Source organism: Panthera onca, chromosome A1 (assembly GCF_046562875.1).
Source record: "Panthera onca isolate mPanOnc1 chromosome A1, mPanOnc1 haplotype 2, whole genome shotgun sequence".
NCBI classification, from domain to species: Eukaryota; Metazoa; Chordata; class Mammalia; order Carnivora; family Felidae; genus Panthera; species Panthera onca.
Window position 1 is genome coordinate 14,005,864 of NC_138339.1, and position 16,330 is coordinate 14,022,193.

Below are 16,330 nucleotides of genomic sequence, written 5' to 3' on the forward strand. Positions count from 1 at the left end.
ATTGCGATGGAAACGTGACTCATTATGAACTGCATTCAAATATTGCTGTGACAGTGACTTCTCGAAGAGTATGTGGAAATTTCTGTTGGAGCGTAAACTCTTCATCACCAGCTTTCTGTTGGACTTCGGTTATCTTTGGTAAACTTTTAAGTATGTGTCCCCTGAAATGAGGACTGTCCAGTTCTGATAAATGCCTAGGAAAGGAGGACTGGGTTTGGTGCTTGCTCTCTTAGCCACAGAAGAAGCCGAGGAAGGGGAACCTGGGTGGCTCAGACAGTTACGTGTCTGACTCTTGGTTTCAGCTCAGGTCATGATCGCACGGTTTGTCCATTTGAGCCCTGCGTCGGGTGCCGTAACTGACGTTGTGGAGCCTGCTTGGGATTCTCTCTCTCTCCCTCTCTCTCTCTGCCCTTACCCCACTTGTGCCCATTCTCTCTTCAAAAATAAACTTAAAAAAAATTTTTTTTTTTAAAAGAAGCCAGTGAAGTTGTCTTCATCCAACAGAATATACAAATGTGTTGGTGGATAAAACCATGCAACCCCTTACCCGGGTAACCCATCGATACTTGTCTGAATATCACACATTGCCTTTAGCTCTTTCCGGAAGAAGGTATGGCATGCATGATAAGTCCTCTCATTTTCTCTTGATAAACGATTTTTGAAGCCACCAAATTCAGGGTCCACATAGATAGGTCAGTGTTGGTACATGTAACAGAAGGCCGTATATTTGGTGATAGCTGTTGACCCCACACGCCTCTTGGGATGGGCGTTGGTGCCCCGAAGGGCATGTTCAGACAGCCCAGGCTATCCATCTAAATTATAGCTTCATTTGTCTCCCTTCCAAGGCCTTGCGACGCAAGGCTGATCCTCATTAAGGCCCTGTTCGGATTGCAGATATGTGTGGCATATTTGCATCTTATAATGTCCTTTTATGGTTGAAAATACAACCTTCAATCAGGGAGACAAAACTGTTTTAGTCTGGGTTCCCCCTGAATCTGTGAATTGGTACTTGTTCAGAATCCGTTTTACTGGTAACCAGAGCGGGCGAGGGGCGGAGAGAGCGGGAGACACGGAATCCGACGCAGGCTCCAGGCTCTGAGGCAGGGCTCGAACCCACGACCTGTGAGATCTGACCTGAGCCAAAGTCGGATGCTTAACCAACTGAGCCAGCCAGGCGCCCCACGATTCATTTTTTCAGCGGTTATTTTGCAACATTTTATAATCTCTTTTGATTACAGTATAATAAAATGAAGCCTTTTGGTCTACGGAACACAGGAGGTAGCATGTGCCAAGCCTTACAAAGACTGACATTCTAATGTAGAGCAGCCTAACGAGGGAGGTACTGTTGTCATCCCATTGTACAAATGATGGAATTTTGACACAGAGAAATAAGTAAGAGATCATGCGGCCAGTGTGACTTCACCCTTCTTGGTCTATATTCCGTGCTTTCCTAGTCGGTAGAAAAACTTTGCTGCTTCCGATTTGGGTAACTTTAATTTGACTTCTTTAAGTAAGTGCCGTACATTAGCTGCCGTCGTTGGCAATGAGCTAGATTCCGAGGCTCTCATAGGTTTATCCCGGAAGTGGGGCAGCCATCGCTGTGCCTGTGAACCCCCTGAGGGCCACTGGTGTCCCAGGCACCCCCTCCCCTGGTCCCTGTGACTGCATCATGAGAGGGTGTCATGATAGATGCACCTGGACTTAAATCCTCATTTCACACCTTATTTATGTCCACATTGGCTGGATCCAGTTCCTCCAACCTTCTTAGCTTCCATTCCTTTTGTGTCTAATTTGACATGAAGGAGGTCTGCTTCTCGTTATTGTAAGGATCAGCCAGGCAGGGAACACACCTGAAGAAGGAAGGGGTGGTGGGAATGCAAGGTGGTGCAGCCACTCTGGAAAACAAGATGGAGGTGCCTCAAAAAACTAAAACTAGAACTACCCTACGACCCAGCAATTGCACCACTAGGCATTTATCCACAGGATACAGGTGTGCTGTTTCGAAGGGGCACACGCACCCCCATGTTTATGGCGGCACGATCAACAGTAGCCAAAGTATGGAAAGAGCCCAAATGTCCATGGATGGATGAATGGATAAAGAAGATGTGGTATATATACACAACGGAGTATTACTCGGCAATCAAAAAGAATGGAATCTTGCCATTTGCAACTACGTGGATGGAACTGGGAGGGTATGATGCTACGCAAAATTCGTCAGTCAGAGAAAGACAAAAATCATATGACTTCACTCCTATGAGGACTTTGAGAGACAAAACAGATGAACATAAGGGAAGGGAAACAAAAATAACATAAAACCAGGGAGGGGGACAAAACAGAAGAGACTCTTAAATATGGAGAACAAACTGAGGGTTGCTGGAGGGGTTGGGGGAGGGGGGATGGGCTAAATGGGTGAGGGGCACTAAGGAATCTGCTCTTGAAATCATTGTTGCACTAGATGCTAACTAATTTGGCTGTAAATTTTAAAAAATAAAAAATAAAATAAAAAGTTACAGAGAAGGAGGGAGGCAAACCCTAAGAGACTCCTAAGGACTGAGAACAAACTAAGTAAGGGCAGATGGGGGTGAGGGAGAGGGGAAAGTGAGTGTGGGCAGGGAGGAGGGCACTTGTTGGGATGAGCCCTGGTGTGGTATGGAGGCCAATTTGACAATAAATTATATTTTAAAAAACTAAAAAAAAAGAAAAAAGAAGGAAGGGGTGGTCTTTTCCATCATTCCCTTCCCTGTCTTATCTAGATCTTCATTTCCTTAGAGCATTTTTGACAAATTGTAATTATTTGGTGTGTGACTCTGTAACTCTTAACTATCTCCCTTATTGGCTTATGGCAGCTTTGTGCTACCAGCCCCCAGGCGTTCTCTGCCTGGCTCTGTTTCCAGCGTCCTGCACCTTGTATCTCTTCAAGGAATATTCATCTACTGCCAACCGAAAACCGAGCAGTAGAGCTCTTGCCAGAACGTTCATCAGGCACCTATTCTCCAGTGCAGTATGTGCTGGGGACGATGTGAAATCAGCTAGAGTTCGTTCTTTGCAAATATATATTGACACCATAAACTGTAAAAACAGGGTTCAAGATTTCTAATTGAAATTTTAGGTTCTCAAATAGTAGAATATCGGTTCCTATTCTGTGGGAATCTACATGTTAAATATTGCCAATATATGCCTTCTTGATAAGAATATGTACATTATTGGGGCGCACCTGGGCGTCCGACTTCGGCTCAGGTCATGATCTCACAGCTTGTGGGTTCGAGCCCCGTGTCAGTCTCTGTGCTGACAGCTCGGAGCCTGGAGCCTGCTTGCGGTTCTGTGTCTCCCTCTCTTTCTGCCCCTCCCCCACTCACACTCTGTCTCTCTCTCTCTCTCTCTCTCTCTCAAAAATAAATCAACATTAAAAAAGATTGAGAATATGTACATTACACATTCCCAGGGTCTGCAGGACAGAATAATTAGGTGGAAGGTTGGTCCATCATCGTGTGTGTGTGTGTGTGTGTGTGTGTGTGTGTGTTTAACTAGTAATTTAATTCGTGATAATATATAATTGGATTTATGCTTATGAGTCATCTGCTTTAACTTCAGAGCACATTTGGTAGAGCTGTCGCGACTGTTTGCTTTGTGTGTATAGGTGAAAATTGTACTGAGCTTTCAATGTGAATAAAATGGAAGAGGGTCTTCATGTTGGGAGAACACATTCTGGCTTGGGAGTACATTATCCACGGATACCTGGGGACCTGTGTTGTAGTTAGTAACTCTTGCCACGCGGGGGTCTGACATCGAATCCTGGGACTTGCCTCTTCAACCCCTATTTTAGGGAGGTGGGAAGTCAAGGTAGAAGGACTCCGAGTTACCCGCACAGACACTACGATCGAATGCACCGTCAGATCCTAAAGTGAGATTTTAACCTAAGTACAGCTTAGTGGAAATACGTCATTGGATATATTTTTGCGCCGAAGTACATTGAAGGTACCTTAATTACAGTTTTTTTCAAACATACTTAAGTGCCAATGTTGAAATAAGACATTTTCCCCTGTGGTGGCTATCAGCTACATTTTGTTAAGTTTTTTTCACATTTAATATTTAAAAAATGCTAAAGTTATTTTACAGTTAAACTTTAGTTTTCAAAACATTGTGTTTTGCTCTCACTTTGAAGATAAAGTGTCTTTTGTCATTGTTGGTGCTATTTCTTCTCCCTGGAGTTTTTCCATTAATACCGTCTGGCCTCCCTATTCTATTCTCATTGTTAAGAGACATTGCATAAGTGCTACATTTAAATGTTAGATATATGATGTTTTGTGTATACATCTATACAAATCTATAAATACCACTTTGCCTCTATGAGTAATTCCATTGTTTTGGTAAACATTCTCACCTCAGCGATTTAATGTATGGAATTCTGAGATTGATGATAAAAAAACTGTAATTTTATAGGCTTTTAGAAATTACTAGGCACTGCACAGAAAGTTACATCACTTTTTTCTCTTTCTTTCTCTCTCTAGGTAGAGAATCTCCTCAGTCTTTACTATTAGAAAAACACAGAGAAAACTTGCTGGGGTGGGAAAGACAAAAATAAAGAAAAGGGTGAGGGAAGGAAAAAAAAGGAGAGAAATTAATTGTGTAGGGTAGCTCAGCCAGCATCAGGATGGATTATTTGGAAGCGGCAGGATTCAGAGTGATGGGCGTATGATGCTCAAGCTTGTGTATTTGCTTTCGTAGAGTCAAAACGTAAAACTGGGAAGTGTAGTGAATTAGGATAGGTTGAATTGTATCAGTGAAATGTGTGGATAGAGAAATAAATGTCAGGAAGAGTCTAAGGAAGGGGATACAAGTTTTCTAAAATCTTTCTAGAATTCTTGGAGAGGGCTTCATAGTAGAGTCCCATTGTACTCAAAGGTATTTGGAGAGGGTCTTTCAGCCAGAAATGATGGCCACAACTTGTCCCAGCTTTGAGAATTGGCTTCAACTCTTCAGAGGACGTTCTCCATTGTGTTGACAAGAATAGAGCCCTCCCCATGAAAGACCTTTGGGAAGCTGGAAATTCTAGATCACAGGGGCCACGACAACCCTGAAAACTAGGTTGAAAACTGAGCCCCCGTGATGGCAGTAGGGGGCCAGTGAGAAAGAGGGGCCTCATTCCCCAATTGGCCATTTCCCCAATTTGCTTTACAAACCCTTCCATGAGAGATCTTTTTCAACATTGCATTCTTGCTCCCTCTGGATCTCTGGAGATCTGAACTCTGGCTGTGACCGTTGAGGAGAAGCACCTAATCTTCTATCAGTCATCTTGTATCACCTTATGAAAGTCATTTCAGTGAGTGTTGGGTTCTTCCTCGGATTAAAGTTCTGAACACGAATCTGAGAGGCTTTGACCCAGAGCCCCTCGGACTGAATAGAGTCCATTGGCACTCTGAAAGATGTGGATCCTGACTTCGTACGTATGGCTGAGTGATGATAATGTTTTTATTTGGTGCAGAGGATTAAAAAACCTAAATGTTACTGTGTCTTCAATTCAACGATGGAAGAAGTCCGTTGAATACCGGACTGCCCACTGGATGTGTGTTCCATATGCTTTGGTTTGTCAGTTGTAACTCTTATCTGGAGTGTTCCTTCTTCAAAAGGTACCTGTGGTTGGGAATCAACTTTGACGTGGCCTCTAAAGTTCCTGGCCCAGCACTTAAGCTGGCCTTTGGTGGAATAACTCCTCAGTCAACTTTAAGAAATTGTATCTCTTTCCGTATAAGACAGCGGCAGGGACGGAGTATGTGAGAATGGCTGTCTAAATCCTCTGGCACGTCATATGTCCCAGATTTAACTTAAAAGAATTGGTAGACTTTGTGTTAAAAGAATCAAGGGATAAATGTGCTGCAGAGGATTTGGAAAATATTTAGCATTTTTGTGGTCTCTTTAACAGTGCCCCACTGTTTCCTGGGGCAAGGGCATTAGTGATCAGAGAAATTGTGAATCTCTGCATCTGGGCCACCGTGGAGCTTTCTTAGGCATGGGCTGGCTAGTACCCCGGGGTCATGGGTCTGCCTGTGTCTTGTTCTCAGTTGCTTGTGATTATTTTTGTTCAAACCGATCTGAGATATTCCAGACCTGGGGGAGTGAACGGATGGTTTCATGCTGGTTAATATTCTGGTAAATATGGGGCGCCTGGCTGGCTCAGTCAGTAGAGCACATGAGCCTTGATCTTGGGGTCATGAGTTTAAACGCCACCTTGGATGTTGAACTCACTAAAAATAAATGAAAATAATATTCTGGTAAATATTTTTTAGATGGTTGTGTGCACTCCTAGGGCTAGAATTCTCACCTCAGCTATAAACGCAACAGTCTCTCTGACACACACACAAATTTAGCCACTGTTTGTAAACTCGTGGGATGAAAAGACCACGTTCGTATCTCGTGTTTGTTACCTGGAGACAATGACCGATAATTGTGCCTATGAGAGCAGCCTCTGTTGTGAACTGAATCCGTTGAAGTGAAAACAATGATGCCATATTTTATTTACCTATTTCTTTCGAGAGAGAGACTTCCACTTGTGTGTGCAAGTGGGGATGGGGGGAGGGCAGAGGGAGAGAGAGAGATAAAATCCCAAGCAGGGTCCACACTCAGTGCAGAGCCCAACTTGGGGGCTCGATCTCATGACTGTGAGGTCATGACCTGAGCCAAAATTGGATGCCCAGCCGCCTGAATCACCCAGGCACCCCAGCCATACCATACTTAAATTAAAAGCTTATTATTATTATTATTATTATTATTTATTTGTTGAACTTCCGGTGCATCTGTGGCATTAATTCTATAGTGGCCTCCCGCGGTGTGAATCTACATGGGGGGAAGGGTCACGTAAGCGGAATCGTTAAACAATATCTGCTCCGGAGGCAGTTGAATGTGACCGTGGGATATGGCGGTGTTTGGGTGATCGTTACCGCACGGACAGTGCGATGTTTATTCTCTGGCTGAACATTCTCATTGCGTACACTTGAGGATGAATAAAACCAAGCTGAGACGTCGACCAAGCTCTGTCACTGAGGTGTCCTTTCAAACTCAGAAGGAAGGAGGCAATGTGTTTTCCACTGTGGGACGTGAGCTGCTTCCAGCCCATAGTACGGCATGGCTTCCTACAACGAGCGTGTTTATGGTTGCCTACCATTAAACAAGGGGGCACTGGACGGCTCAACACCCTCCCATCTTGATAAAAATACACGCCGCGTTGCAATTGTGCCTTTTTTATAGCTTTCAAAGTGCTTTTATGTACGGTGTTAGGGCTCCTCGATTACCTTTTTTTCTAATCACACACCACCATTGCACAAGTCCCAGCATCTCTTAATTACGGAGGGCCTATACCACATCGTGTGAAACTTTAAACATGTTCACACCTCAAATTAAATACGCTTTGCATGAACTATAAATCTGTGTGTGTCGATCTGTGGAGGTTTGATGGCGTAACTATTACTGTGAACATTTGTCTTTGCCTGTTCAGGCAGCCCTAACAAAATACCCTAGAGTGAGTGGCTTAAACACTAAATATTAATTTCACTCAGCTTTGACGCTGGGGAAGTCCAGGATCAAGGTACCAACAGATGGGGTGTCTGGTGAGAGCCCTCTTCCTGGTTGGTAGGGGACTGTGTTCTTACCATTGTCTCCCACGGTGGGGGGCGGGGGGGGGACTCTCTGGGGCCTTTTGGCAAAGAGCACTGATTCCCTTCATCAAGGCTTCCCCCGTATGACCCAACACCCACGTACCTCACAAAGGCCCTGCCCCTGCATACTGTCACACTGAGGGTTCGGTTCCAACATGGGAATTTGGTGGGACGCATCAGCATTCAGTCTATAGCAGTAGTTACGTACTTATTCGTTAAACTCTCTCTTTTGAATTTTGGAGGCTTTATTTTTCTTTCCTTGAGATCTCAACCTTGCAGACTTTACAGGGCCTTTGAGAGCTGACACCTTTGTCCCACGTCCGCAGGGCCTGTCCTTGTCGCTGGCCTAGCATTGCCTAACCTCCTGGTGGGTGGGTCTGACCTGGGTGAGGCACGGCCGTCCCTCTGGCAAAGCCTGGTTTTCCAGCCGGAAGCAAATCCAAAGGTAAGAAGCTCCTCCCTTACTGTGTGCCTGGCTGCAAGTCGGAGTTTTAATCTCCTTGGGTTGCGGTGTTGGGGGTCTTTTGCATGGTCGCTCCCCCCTGAGCTGCGGCACTGGCCAAAGTCTAGATAGATGTGATTAATCGGCCTGGAATTTGAAGAGCCAAATTCAGTCACTAGATCCATGAGACCTTTTCAGTCCTGTTCGGTCAGTGGTAAGGCAGTTGCCAGCATTTTCTTTTGTGTTTCTTTCTTTCTTTTGAGAATGAGAGTTGGGGGGGAGGGCCAGAGAGGGAATCCTAAGCAGGCTCCGAGCTGGGAGCCAGATGAGCTGGGAGTCAGATGTGGGCTCAATCCCACAACCGTGAGATCACGACCTGAGCCCAAATCAAGAGTCCGGACGCTTAACTGACTGAGCCACCCAGGAGCCCCGAGCTGTCCCCCACCTCCCCATCCCCCACCAGCATTTTTTTAAACCCCTACTTAAAAATCACTTGACACACAGCTGCTTCACCTTTTTAAACCTTCAGTGTAGACTTTCTCATGTTTTCTATAAATGGCTCTTTTTTTCCCCCATGCTAACATTTCTGCCTCTTTGCCGGCTTTGTGCCTTCCTATTTCCTTAATTTTTCTGAAACCCACAACTTGAGCTCTCTCTTTTTTTTTTTTTTTTTCTTTTTTCTTTTTGGACCATCCCTAAGGCTTCTCATTTGCATGTGTTTTTTAAGGGTTCTCTTTTACTTTTACTTATTGCTAAGACCCTTGCTGGTGTGCTTTGGTCCATCCATACTAAAATACACCAATTTCCATGTGATGGTTTTTGTTCCACTTGACTATAAAAAGTCACTTTGTTCTGTATAGAAACTTTGTATTTTATAGGAGATGTATTTTTGATTCACTTGTCTGTTTTTAGCTGCACTGACTTTACAGTAAGTATTAAGAATCAACCTAATTTTTGTTACTATTTATTTTTCAGAGTGAATTCATTGAGCAGGCTTGCTATTTTCGGGTGATTCCAGACTCTGACCACTAATTGTTAAGAAATGTATGTGTTTAAGAGATGGTCATGGGGAGGAGGGAGTCTTATGAATAATTTATTGCCAAATGTGTTGAGATATTTTTAACCTGAATTTTTGGCACTTAAGGAGTGGGTTTGAGAAATTTACTCTTGGAATTAGATTTTTTTTTTTTTGTATAGATAAAACAGAAAATTTAAAATTATAATGGCTTAAATGAGAGAGAAGTTTAATTTTCTTTTACATAAAATTCCAACGATGGGCTCCAGGGCTGATGTGGTAGTTCGGTGGTGTTTTCAAGATACCAGGGTCCTGTCTTTCAGCTTCCATTCTCAGTGTTGATTTCTGCCCTCGTGGTTCAAAATGGCGGCTGGAATGCCAAACTCTCTTTCTTCAGAAGCACGTACAACACTTTTTAGATCATATTTTGTTTGCCAGCACTTAGTAGAGGAGTTGAACTTATTTTACATAGGAGAAGGACACAAGTAATTGGATACCAGAGCGGTTGTGATAGTGGTCGTGTGCGTTGGTCCACAAAACCCCCCATATTTCTGCCGTGGCAGTGGGGGGGTGGGTGGATGGTTTTAGTCTCTTGGATGGGAACACAGAAAAGGAGTAGATTCAGGTAGGTGGGAAAGGTGGTAAGGAGCTCACTTGGGGACATCTTGAGTTTGACGTACTCAAGGGATGTCCGTGTTGGGTCAGGGGTATACCACAGCGTGCTCGAGTCTGTAGCTCAGGAAATAATAGTCGGTAAGCTGTAGACACTAGACAAAGGAACCTTAGCATTCCAGAAGGCTCTTGAGACTGTGCACGTGGGTGAATCTCTCAGGAAAAGCAAGACAGCTGAGTTGACGAGGACCAAAGGTGATGCCTCCATGCGCATTTGAAGGAAGTCACGGACAGAAGAGAGAAACTTAGGTTGAGGCTTAAAGGTGAGAAAGACAGGTGTGTGGAAAATTAGAGGGAAGCAATAGGTGTGTTTTTATTTTAGCTTCATTTTTACCGTTGGACTGTTGTTTGATATAATGGACGCATCACAAAGATGAACATTTTAACTTCAGAAAAGGCTAGGTGTGATATAATCTGAAGGGCACACAAGACTATGCCGCCAGCTCAAGAAAAGCACTGAGGTCCTCGTTGTCTCATTTCATCATTAAAAGATCCTCTGAATAAATCTTTTCTCACATCAAGGTGTTATTATCCCCATTTTATGCTTATGAAAAGCAGCCTTGCCGAGGTTCGGCAGTTCACTCCCTGCCATGGGGCAGAAAGGGATTAGATCCCTGGCTTGGAAACCAAGCGCATTTATTGGTTCTGCTCTGGATTTTTTGCCTCAGTACCATGACTCCTGAGAAGTTGACTTGTCAGGAGATTTTGACTTGGTAAGAGCTGTGCTGTTGCTAACAACCCAAGTCCCTTTGCTCTCAAAGAATTAAAAAAAAAATTTTTTTTAATTTCTGAAAAATTAAAAACAAAATTCAAAAATTAAAAAAAAAAAAAAAAAAGGACTATCTTGTTCGCACTGGCTAAATATGTTCATCTAAGACTAGATTAGACCGGAGTCTGCCAACTTTTCCTCAAGGGACCAGAGAGCAAACATTTTAGGCTCTGCCGGCCGTGTGATTTCTGTCACGACTACTCAAGTCTGCTTTTGCAGCCTGAGAACAGAGGGGGTGTGACAATGAATGGACATGGCTGTGTTTGTTTTTTGTTTTGAAAATAGCCATTTATGTATACATATATATATAACTTTATTCTTTATAACTTTATAGTTTGTCTTAATGTTATCCATGCGAAGTAGCTCATTGGCATTTTTTAAATGAATGAACAAAAATAACCAAACAAAAAACCGCCGGATGCGGCCGCCAGACGAGGATATACTGTCTTTATTTTGAAAATTAGAAGACTTTGGCCCTTCAAGACTAAGCGACTAGTCAGAAGTCCCTAACCCGTCCAGCATGGCGATAGCATGAGCATTAAAGGATCCTCTTTAGATCTGACACCATCGGCTTCCAACACCTTATTTCCTACTCTTCTTTTTGTCATGTGTGAGAAATGGAAGGTCTCTTTATTTTTATCTTTCTTTCTTTAATATAATTTATTGCCAAATTGACTTCTATACAACACCCAGTGCTCATCCCAACAAGTGCCCTCCTCCATGGGCATGGCTGTGTTCTAATGAAACTTTATTTGAAAAAGCAAGCGGGTGGCCCCATTTGCTGGCCCCTGCTCTAGAAGAAAGGTGAATTTTAGAATTTCTGCTTTTTAAAAAAAAATTTTTTTTAACGTTTATTTACTTTTGAGACAGAGAGAGACAGAGCATGAACGGGGGAGGGTCAGAGAGAGAGAAAGAGATACAGAATCTGAAACAGGCTCCAGGCTCTGAGCTGTCAGCACAGAGCCTGACGGGGGGCTCGAACTCATGAGCCGTGAGATCATGACCGAAGTCGGACGCTTAACCGACTGAGCCACCCAGGCGCCCCTAGAATTTCTGCTTTTAAGCCCACAAGTAAAATCATCTGACAAAATTGTGAAAGTAGTGAATTATTCCCCTTTGTTTCCAGACCTCGAAAAATACGTAGCTGATTTTGTTCTTAAACTTGACCTTATCTCTAGAACGATCTTTTATAAGTGTGATGACCGTTCTGAGAGGACAAATGAAAAGGGTGAAATTGGAGTCCCCGTTTTTTTCTCTATTTTATTTTCCTGTGTGTAGTCTTGATGGGATTCTGAGTTACCAAGGTCCTTCCAAATGTCTCAACGACATCTGTCGCTTCCACGTCAACCCCTAAGTCACAGAGGACCTTGACCACCAAACAGACTTCTGAGTTGCTCAGATCACCATCAGGGTGTATCCTGATAGCCACACTGGTATAGACTGGAATCTGTGGATGAGAGGAGTCGTGGGTCCTCACACTGTTGGCAGATTTGCATGCATTTTACTCCCGGGCGGTAAGAAGACCACCTCAGGAGTCTTCAAGGAACAGAAAAATCCTTCAACTTAGTTACTTCGTCTAGTGTTTTTTTCTTTGTATAATGCCGACGTACACAGCTATCATGGAAAAGCTTTGTAAGGTGGAGTTGGCTTGTTGGTAGTTTTACAATCTGTTCAAATCTGTATTCGTCCTGCAGTGGAGAGTTTTTAGTAATTTCAACTAGATGACTTTAAGGGCAATCTCTTCTAGAAGAACACACCAAGAGGACTTTAGTATCTTGTGTGCAAATAAGTGCCGATTATGACCAGTGAGCGTAATTAATTTGTAGGAGAATCATAAGCAGATTCTCTGTTCTTTCTAGCTGTTGGTTCTCATTGATTTGTAAGAGACAGAGCAAATGTTTGCTAAAATAATTGTAATTCACCTTTTGTGTGTTCCTTTTCATCGCAGGCATTGCATGGTTCAGGATATACCTTGAGCACCTGCACGCTCATTGCCTTTGAGTGCTATCATGTATCTGTTTGACCTTTGGCTCTCTTCATGACTTATAGGAAAGAAAATATTTTCTCCTGGTGCGAAAGTTCTCTTAAAGTTCCGGTGACTGGAGGAGCGGAAAGGCTGGGTTTGGGGAATCCCGAGAGTCTGCTGTAATCACACATCACAGTCAAATTCCGCTAATTCTAAATAAAGAGTCCGTTGTGCCTGCCATAGAGGATGGTTTGGATCTCAGCATAGTCTACTTTTCAGAGCTACGTTACAAGTGGAATAAATCTGTGTGACTCAGTTAAATGAAGTAGTTTGATAAAAACATTCAATTCAATGGGAGTTCATTGCCACGAATCTTCAGTGAATAGTGAAGAGCTCAGTGACAGTTTTGAAGAACGACAATTATTTCTCAGAGTTTCATTCGATGAAGAATCGCAAATCCCACATCCGAGTTGTCGCAGAGTGCGAGTCACGTGATCCAGAATCATGACTTTCTCCTATATGTCGTGCCTGGTACTGATTCCTAAGACATTTGAGGCTTAAATTAGATGAGGGTTCCAATATAAAAGTGGAGTGGATAAAGCTTAACACACCATCTATGCCGGACGTCTTTGTTTCACATATAAAATAAAGTAACGGTGTTCTGACGACTGGTCTTTATTTTAATGGGTGCCCCCTCTTTTATGGGTGGTCTTAGGAAATTTTAATTCACTGTCTTCCAACTGACTGACGGCATAGCTTTGATTTTTTTTTTTTTTAAGTTGTACACGGTAATTTATTCTAACCTGCAGTGCTCCTGCTTACATGTTTATTTATTTGGACCCGTTGCTCCGAACACGTCGGTAATTCCGGACACGAAAATTTTTTCTCTCTTGGTATTTATCGAATTAGTGTCTTAGACGTCTCACGTTTTCGAGACGAACTGGCTCAGTCCCTTTGTTTTACAGAAAAACGTTGCAGGTCCAGAGATGTGAGGGACAAGTGTCCGGTCACCAGGGCTAGGGGAAGCCATCCTAACAAAGATTCTCTTTCCCTTGGATTCAACTGAATCAATTTTGGGTCTCGCGTTCTTGACATAGTAAACTAATCTGCCCACTTAATACTGTCGTAAGTCTGCTGGGATTTTCTCCATTGAAACCGACTCGTGAGTCAGAGGTGAATATTCCCTTCCCAGCGTTTCTTCTGTATTCTCCTTATACCTAACAGTCACCTGGAACCTGGTGACTGTTACCGTGGCGGTGCAAGGCTGCTCTGTGTTTTCTAATCCCTCACCCCACGCCCATGCCTAGTGTCAGTCAGGAAATGTGACTTGTAACCCGCTGCTCTCCGTGTTACAGGTTCAGAAGTTGTGGGGCTGCAAGGTTGGTGACAGGAAGGAGTAGCGGAACTCTCAGAATCTTGACCGAGGCTGAGTTTTGCCAGCTTGTGAAATCGGGTCGATTTTGTCACGTCAAATACGTCTTCTCTATCGTCCCCACCTTCTGTTTGAGGCGGACAATATGTGTGCCTTTGACTTTCTCATTAAGACAGTACCCCTCTCCTCGAACACGTCTGTCAAAACTAAAGATTGCTTAAGACGCACACCGCCAATGGTGCATTCTGTTTAGCACCGTCCTCCAGACCAGAGTAGGCTTATAGACGGGGAACTCCAGACACCCACATAGGAGACTTGGGTTGAGTGTAGACAGGATCCTTGGTCTGTTCATCAGAAGGAATTTGTGTCAGACTGAGTGAATCATCGGTTGTCTGATAGCAGCCTGACTTCCCACCCTTGCCTTAACAACCCGCCCTGTTCTGCATCTCAGATGGTGCACCAGAACTTTGAAAGACATCCCTAGGAGAGCCTAGAAAGCCTCATTAGGAAAGATGTGGGCCACTGACTGTGTATTTTCTCCTCTAACTCTTGCCAAATAATTGACTTTTTATCGTAGTATACTTGTTAAAATTGCCTAAGCCACACTGTCAGAATCCAGCCCCCCCCCCCCCCCCCCCAGCTACTATTTATCTGCTTGCTACCTTTGACCAACTGACAAGGTGTAATCTTCCTGGGGTCTAGACTTTGACGGACCTATGGATGGGAGTTCCGAGGCAACCAGGGACAGTGCCTGGACATTTGTGGCGTTTCCGAAAGAAACGTGGAAGTGGATTTGAGTCCTCAATACAATCTAATCCAATCCACACATGATTATTGTACATCTGTGCAAAGACCAAAAGTTATAGACCTAAGGGATACAGTGGTAGTCACTTAAGAGCACAAACGAAATGACCAAGCCTTGGGGAATTAAAAAGCGGCTTGTTTAACATAAATCTCTAGTAGTGACCATTGATGTGAAATGTTGGGGGTCTGGGAGCAAACAGGAAAGAATTCTTGAGATGTCTTCAGTGCCACGAAGGTGATGTTAAAGCATGGGGACAGGACCCGTGGGCGGAAAAAGTTGTGAGGAGTGACTGATTATATACTTTCAAGCTGGGAAGGAAGGGGTTAGGGATAGTTTAAGTCTCTAGGGAATCTGTTCCAGGACCTTGAGGAGTCATTTACTATTGCCTAGTAAAACCTTAGTCATGAGACACTTCAGATGTGTATCAGTGGGCCAGTTGCTAACATATATCTTGAGGGGATAGAGATAAAGGAAGCTTCCAAATGGGATTATGTTAAAGAAACCGTACAGGATCCTGGAGGTCAGGCTCATGTCAAGCTAAGGTTGCCCTTTGCCCTTACCAAGTGTTAACCTCCAGGCACCTGAGTTCCTGCAGGAAGGTCACTCTGCCGTCCCAAGTCCTTGTCATTGTTGCAAGTTGTAAGGAAGTTTAATTGTTCTACATTTCTTTTACCTTTGTTCTCCACGTCAGCCATAATGAGATTGAAACCCAAGTTGAACAGAACGTTGTTGATTCCAGTTCATGCGATCATGTGCAATTAATGATGTTAGTTCCTTTTCTAAGGAGAGTGGGGTGAGTTTTGCATGGCTTGAACCCCTCAAGAGGGACACTGCTGATGCATTAAATAGGTGCTCGGTTTTAAGTTCACGTGCTGGGATGATATTTAGCACTTGGTCAGCAGGCGAGTCCCAACTGTGATGATACTCGTGTGGCCTGGAATCCAATGTCTCGTTCCCTGGTGGCTCCCTGATTCCAAGAAAACTGCTCACGGATTTGGGTAATCTATTTTCTTAACTTGCTTTTTCTAAGCCTATAGGAAAAAAAAAAAATAGAGAAATGGCCGACTTCTTGCCTGAGTTTTATACTAACAGCCAGGAAAGATTTCTGGTAACTCTTTCTTGTACTCTGTGTTTGAGTGTATTATTTTATACATGGACAATAAAATATTCCTAGGAAAAGGGACTATTGATATTTCCATTTTAAAACTTTTACTGAACTCCAAACAGGTAAGATGGGCAAAACTGAGTATTGTGCATGGCCCTTTGCCACAACCTCCCGATCTACCTAAAACAAGGGAGGTGGATATGTAGTTGGAAAATACTCTTTCCCAAAGTTGCTTTCAGGCACATTTTAAGACACATTCTCCCGTTTGATTTTTTTTTTTTCTGGCACTTTCTCCCATACGTACTGGGCTCCCTCAGTCATTTGGTGTTCCCTGTTGGCATTCATCTTTTGTCAACACGAGGCGTCTGTTCTTATCATTGTAAGATTTTGCACATTTAGTAACATTCACTTGCTCTTAAAACCTACTCATTATATGATGAGTATTGCAGGCTTTAGGATTTAAATGTGAAGGAAAATGATTATTTTTGATCATAATTGAATCAATTTCCATTTGTTTGCCTGTTTTGAATACAGT

General features: G+C 43.4%; 1 protein-coding gene across 3 annotated transcripts in view; it reads left to right on the forward strand.

Annotated features, from left to right (window-relative positions):
• The window catches only part of BASP1 (brain abundant membrane attached signal protein 1), a 57,052-nt gene that overhangs the window by 21,682 nt on the left and 19,040 nt on the right, over positions 1 to 16,330 (forward strand). The window contains exon 1 of one of the 3 annotated variants that reach the window (XM_078444531.2): positions 7,713 to 8,094. The exons of the other annotated variants lie outside the window; for them this stretch is intronic. The gene's annotated coding sequence lies outside the window, so the exon portion shown is untranslated. Of the gene's footprint in view, positions 1 to 7,712; positions 8,095 to 16,330 lie in introns of those variants that run through there. 3 annotated transcript variants of the gene reach the window in all.